Below are 6,073 nucleotides of genomic sequence, written 5' to 3' on the forward strand. Positions count from 1 at the left end.
AGTGACCACAATGGCCAGAGCTGAGCCAGTGCGGTTTCTTTCTGGTCTTCCATGCAGGTACAGGGGACCAAGGCTTTGGCTGTCCTTAACTGCTTTCCCAGGTCACAAGCAGGGAGCTGAGTGGTAAGTGGGGCCACTGTGATTGGAACCAGTGCCCATATGGGATCCTGGTGCATGCAAGGAGAGGCCTATAGCCACTAGGCTAACGCACTGGGCCCTGTGTATACATTTTTAAATTTTATTTATTTGAAATATAGCATTACAGAAAGAGAAGGAAAGGCAGATATCTTGCATCCACTGGAATGACTGTTGAGTGATGTGGTCTAGTCAGAATGACTCCAAAGAACCTCTCCAGACCCTCCCCCAAACACAGCTCTTGGGGGTGCCAGAGGGTGCTGCCACTTGGATAGCCCGATCCGCCCCCAGCCCTGGCTCTTACAGACACAGGCAAGCCCTTGATCCAGGGAAGCCCTCTGGATTCTGCCTTCTGATTTGTACCCCCATCTCAGCTCCCTTGATTACCTGAAGGTGTAGTGGCTCAGTCCATGGACTCCCCCAGAAAATCATTTTATATATATCAAACCAGCACTGCAAACGAGATACCAAGCTCACATCTGTAATCCCCAACTGTCGCTTAAAGCTTGTTTCCGATGGATGTGACACAATCTGGATGTATGATGCTTGACGAACACTCTTCTGCAGCCTTCATCTCCAAGTCCTAAAGCTGTGTAAGTCATCATTTAAATCATCCAGTATCATGGAAAAGGACCCAAAAGCCAAAGCACTCCACTGTAGTTCTGCTTATCAGTTAGAACTGAATCCAAATGTGACTAAGGCAGATGCCGTCTGCATGTTCCTTCCTTCCCCCTTCTTTAAGGAATTCTATCGCGTCGTGCTGGAAGCCACAGCCCTTGCCCCGTCGTCACCACCGACTGCACAGCTCACATCTGAGCCATGTGCTTCTGAACAGAACAGAAGCCCAGATGGCTTTTGTTTACAAAAGTATTTTCACTTCCCTACCCTAACTTTTTTTCCCATAAACACATGATATTCTTTACTTGAATTAACTAATCCCTGGAAAGATGAGAGTTGCTTGCATAAACTAATGAGAATTTTTATGTTTTTTTTTTATTGCCTGTGACAAAATAAGAGGTTTTTTTCCCCCTCCATTAGAGATACTTTTTGGTGTAACTTAAATCCACTTTTAATGTTCAAAGAAACACTGGTTGATCCAAATATTTTATGATTTTTTTTTTTCTAGTCCACTGATGAATGTTTTCATTTAAGCACAGTAGTTGCAGGGTGTAATGGCAAGGAAAAAAAAAATTTCAGGATCAAGTTGACATGAGTATTTTTCTAGTTGACTCTCAAATTCATGACCATTCAACAAACGCTTCAGAAATTTTTTTTAAAAAAAGTAATCATTGATTGCATTTAATTGATAGATAGAGTGAACTCCCTTCTGCTGGTTCAGTCCTTCTGGCTGCAGTGGCCAAGGATGAAGTGGGAACACACTCCAGGCTTCCCACATGGCCAGCGGGAACTACTTGAGCCATCGCTGTCCCAACTAGCAGAGCTCCCCGAGGCAGGAAGCTGGGTCAGAAGCCAGAGCTGGCAATGCGATCTGGACGCCTGATGTGACACACAAACTCCCTAGCTTCTGTACTCAGGGCTGGCTCCCCTTCCCACAAACGTTTGAACAACAACAACAAAAATCTAACAAAAGATTATGTAATTAGTTTAGAAAGCATATTTATGAAATTAGATCCAGCCCAGAGATCTGAAAGATCATGTAATGATGTTTTACAAGGATCTTCCCTCAAGTTGAAAGCCAATATGTCCCAGAAAGCAATTTTATTCAGTATAAAAGTCAAGATGCATTTGAAAGTGTGTGACTCGTCATAAAATTGGTTTCTGGGACCACCACATTCCATGCATATCCCGAACACATCTGCTCCACGTATTCCCTTGAAGACAGCTTGGGACCATTCAACTCTGCACAATCTGCTATTCTTGCAAACATTTCTTACCTTATTTACTTTGTGCAAAATGGTTTCAAAGGCAAACACTTTGAACAGCAATTTAGAGCCTGTCCTCTGCCGGCTGACACACTGGGACTTCAAAGGGAAGGGGGCTCCTGGGACAGTTCTGTGGAGTCTGTTAGAATGAGACGCTCTGCAGTGCATGGGCCAGTTTCTGAGCTGCACGCTCCTTGTCTAGCACCGATTCCACCTCATCTATGGTGAGACTCACTTCTTTGGGGTTTGATGTCACTGTTGTTTATTCAGCCCTTTCCCCTTTTTTATTCAGTACAAACCTGATGAGAGCAACACAAACATAAAATGTACTTTTTCTTAGGAGAATGATTTGCTTTTTTAAAAAATCATTAAAACATACCTGCTTTCTATTGTGTCTCTTTTTAAAGATGTCCTTTCTTCTCAACATAGTCACCAAATATTAAGATATCAGTGGCCTGGATTGAGTCATATTGGCCATAAATATCAAAGAGGAAACAGATTCCTGCTCCCTTTGCTAAATTACTAATGTTTTCTCACACCAGCCCTTTTCTGATTGGAACGTAATGTGTACTGACAGGCTCCTGCTTTGACGCGGCCTTAAACATCAAGTTCCTGCCCCTTAGCAGACGCTGTGGCTTCAACCACCTTCTATAGCTACTCTGAATCATGAAGTAGAGAAATGTTTGAGCCCAATGGGAAAAAATCAACAGAACCAGTTCACCTGTGAGGGCAGGCATGAAAAGGGACCCTTTTATAGAAGCCTTAATCTCGATTAAAAAAAATTAAGATTTATTTTTATTGGAAAGGCAGATCATATTTACAGAGAGACAAAGATCTTCACCACTGGTTCACTCCCCAAGTGGCCGCAGCAGCAGAGCTGAGCTGATCCAAAACCAGGAGCCATAAGCAGGGAGCTGGATGGGAAGTGGAACAGCCGGGATATGAACCAGTACCCATATGAGATCCCAGCACTTGCAAGGTGAGGATTTAGCCACTGAACCATCGTGCCAGACCCCAGTTCTGTAAATTTATCCCAATTCCAATTTGTTAAATAACTGTAAAAGAATTTATTTCCCTGGATCAGAATTTTTTTAGCACAATAAAAACATCCCCAGACTTCAAAAGAAAATTGTACATTACATTGCTTTATACCTTTGAGTTTCATCTTCTTTAAATCTGTTTTTTTTTTTAATTTATTTATTGGAGCTGGCACGGTAACATATCAGGTTGATTTTGCACCTGCAGTGTTGGCATCCCATATAGATGGCACTTTATGTCCCAACTGGCTCCACTTCCGATGCAGCTTCCAGCTTTTGACCTGGGAAAGCAGCAGATGGCGGCTCACGTCCTAGGGCTCCTGCACCTTTGTAGGAGCCAAAGTCAAAACTCCTGACTTCAGATCTGCTCATCTACAGCCACTGTGACCATTTGGGAAGTGAACCAGTGGATCATAGTTCTCCCTCTCCCTGTCGTCTCTGTCTCCCTCTCTCTGTCTCTTTTTCTAAGTCTGCTTTTCAAATAAAAAAATCTTTCTAAAATATTTGTTGACTTATTTATTTTAATGAGAGAAAAAGAGATCTTCGATCTGCTGGCTCACTCCCCACATGACTGCAAAGGCCAAGCTCGACCTAGCCAAAGTCAGTAACCCGGAACTTCATCTGAGTCTCCCATGTGGGGGGCAGGAACCCAAGCACTTGGGTCGTCTTCTGCTGCTTTTCCCAGGCCATGAACAGGAAGCTGGATGGGAAATGGAGCAGCCGGAACAGGAAATAGTGGCCATACAGGATGCTGGCATTACAGATAGAAGCCTTACCTGTTATGCCACAATACCAGCTGAAAAGACACCTTGATGGTGAGCAGACCTACCCTGGTTTTTGAGCAGGAGTTTGGGAACAGGATGGACAAGACCAGTCAATGGGAGGAAGAATTTCTTCATTTAAAGCAAAGTAGTGCTTGATCAGGGCCAAAAGAAGGAATAAAATATACCAACTAGAATTGGAGGTCTGCGCCTTCCCCAGTCCTAGTTCTCTCAGCACACTTTTGAAGCCAAAGCCAACTTAAAAAGCAGCTTTCAGACTGAGCTTTCAGGTGTCTGTAAACATCAGACGCGAATGCGATGAATGCTGAAATTAGTGTAGAATGACTATAACTGGTAATTCAACTTCAAATTTATATGCTCTGCGAAAGTTTCATTTTACTGATGCTTTTTGTCTTTCTCACATGTTGAATTGCTTTTAAGATTTTCACTCAAATATTCTAGACTGCGCAGTAAAAAAATGTTGACTTGGAAAAATGAAACAGTCATGGAGAATTCAGTGACGAGATAAACTATGACATCATTCAGCGTGGTAGTCCGTAGGCCATTGCTGAATTACGAGTCAAGAACAGCAACTGTGGAGGGTCAGGATGACGGAATACTGCAGTCCCCCAAATTAACACGGTTAGCTCCTACGCTGACTGGGGTGGCTTCCCTAGCCTGTAAACTATGACACACAGTCTGGCATAAAACTGACTGTCCAAGTGTGAATTTAAAGAAATGCAGTTTAAATGAAAATTATGATCCAGTGGTAAAATGGTTCCGAACCTTTTGTTCAAAGATTGGTAACAACTCTAAAATATAATCTTACTGTTCTTTATTCAAAAGTTATTTACAAAGTTCTGATCTATGTGTGCTACTTCTGCTCTCATCAATTTAAATCAAGAACACTGGAAGCTGAGAACAGGGACAAGTTTGATTTCACTAAGATTATTATCGAAAAGTTAAAAGCCAATAACATAAAATTCTATTTCTATGTATGTAACTTTTGTAAAGTAGCCAGAAACATTCCACATGGCTTTTCTTTTTTCAATAAACCAGTCTCAGAATTCAGTAGGGATGGCAGATCAGCAGCATCTGTCTGTATAACGTGAGAAGACTGACAGGTGCAGAGTGCCAGATGAGGGTACCCAGAGAACACTGTCTCCTAGCAGCTTCCTTAAAGAAATCCACCAAATTGAGGAGCCACTCCAAAATCCTGGCTGTCACTGCTTTTTCCTCTCTGCTGAAATGGTGGTCTTCAAGCATGCACACCACTATCTTGCTGGTGCTTAGCTTTGTAGGAAGTTCACCAAGGACCCTCAGGCTGTGTTGGGGTCAGCAATGTCCTTGTGGAAGCTTGCACTGCCCGTGAGTCACCTCATCTCCCAGAAGGCAGGGCAGGAACGAGGCCATGAACCTCTGGAGAAAACTTCCATCTTGGCGTAGGTTGCAAGCACAGCCAAGGCAGGTGAACCCAGCTCCCAGCACTTTAAATTCAGGCAAAACAGACCCCAGCCCTGTAGCAAGCCTGGAGCCACACAGTGACTTGTAAATCAGTACAAGGAGCCAGCGGGCAAAGTGAAGAAACTTCTGCTCTGGTATTTAGTGGCACAAGACACAGTGCCTTGAGAAGGCTGTGCCTGGGGAATCCAGAGTGGATCCGAGGAATTCTTGGTTTGCTATGTACAGACACGGTCATTGCTCACACTCTAAGTGTCCTGAACGTTCTCCAGTGAGCTACATCAAGGAGAGAAAATGTGAGTGGAAATGAACAAGAATTCTGAATCAAACAGAGTTGAAATAAATACCCATTTTCACATACTTTTCAAGAATGTAGCCACTGCTCAGAAGGATAGCTATACTGTCTTTTGTAAACTTGCCACACTATAACAAAGATTTTTTTTGTCTTAAAATAGTTTTATGACAGTTTCTACTTCAAATTTAATGTTTCCAATTTCATGCTTGAGATGTATATTTGGATAGATACATATTTTGTCAGTTTTGTATATGCGGAAACCAGTTTACTTTTTTTTAAACCGGAAGAAACAGCAGTAGAATTAGAAATTATCTTTTGATTGCAAAAATGTATTTTCAGGAAAATGAAAAGCTCCATGGATAGAGCTCTTTTATTTATTTTATTATTTTTTTTTTTTGAAAACTGCTCTCCAACTCTGGTAAAAATAAAACTGTACACTTTGAAACACTTGGTTGGTGATGCTGTGTTTATTTCTAGTGTGTTCTATCCTGAATAAGATGT

Source organism: Ochotona curzoniae, unplaced genomic scaffold (genome assembly GCF_017591425.1).
Source record: "Ochotona curzoniae isolate NIBS_2020 unplaced genomic scaffold, NIBS_Ocur_1.0 contig_430, whole genome shotgun sequence".
In the NCBI taxonomy this organism is placed as follows: domain Eukaryota; kingdom Metazoa; phylum Chordata; class Mammalia; order Lagomorpha; family Ochotonidae; genus Ochotona; species Ochotona curzoniae.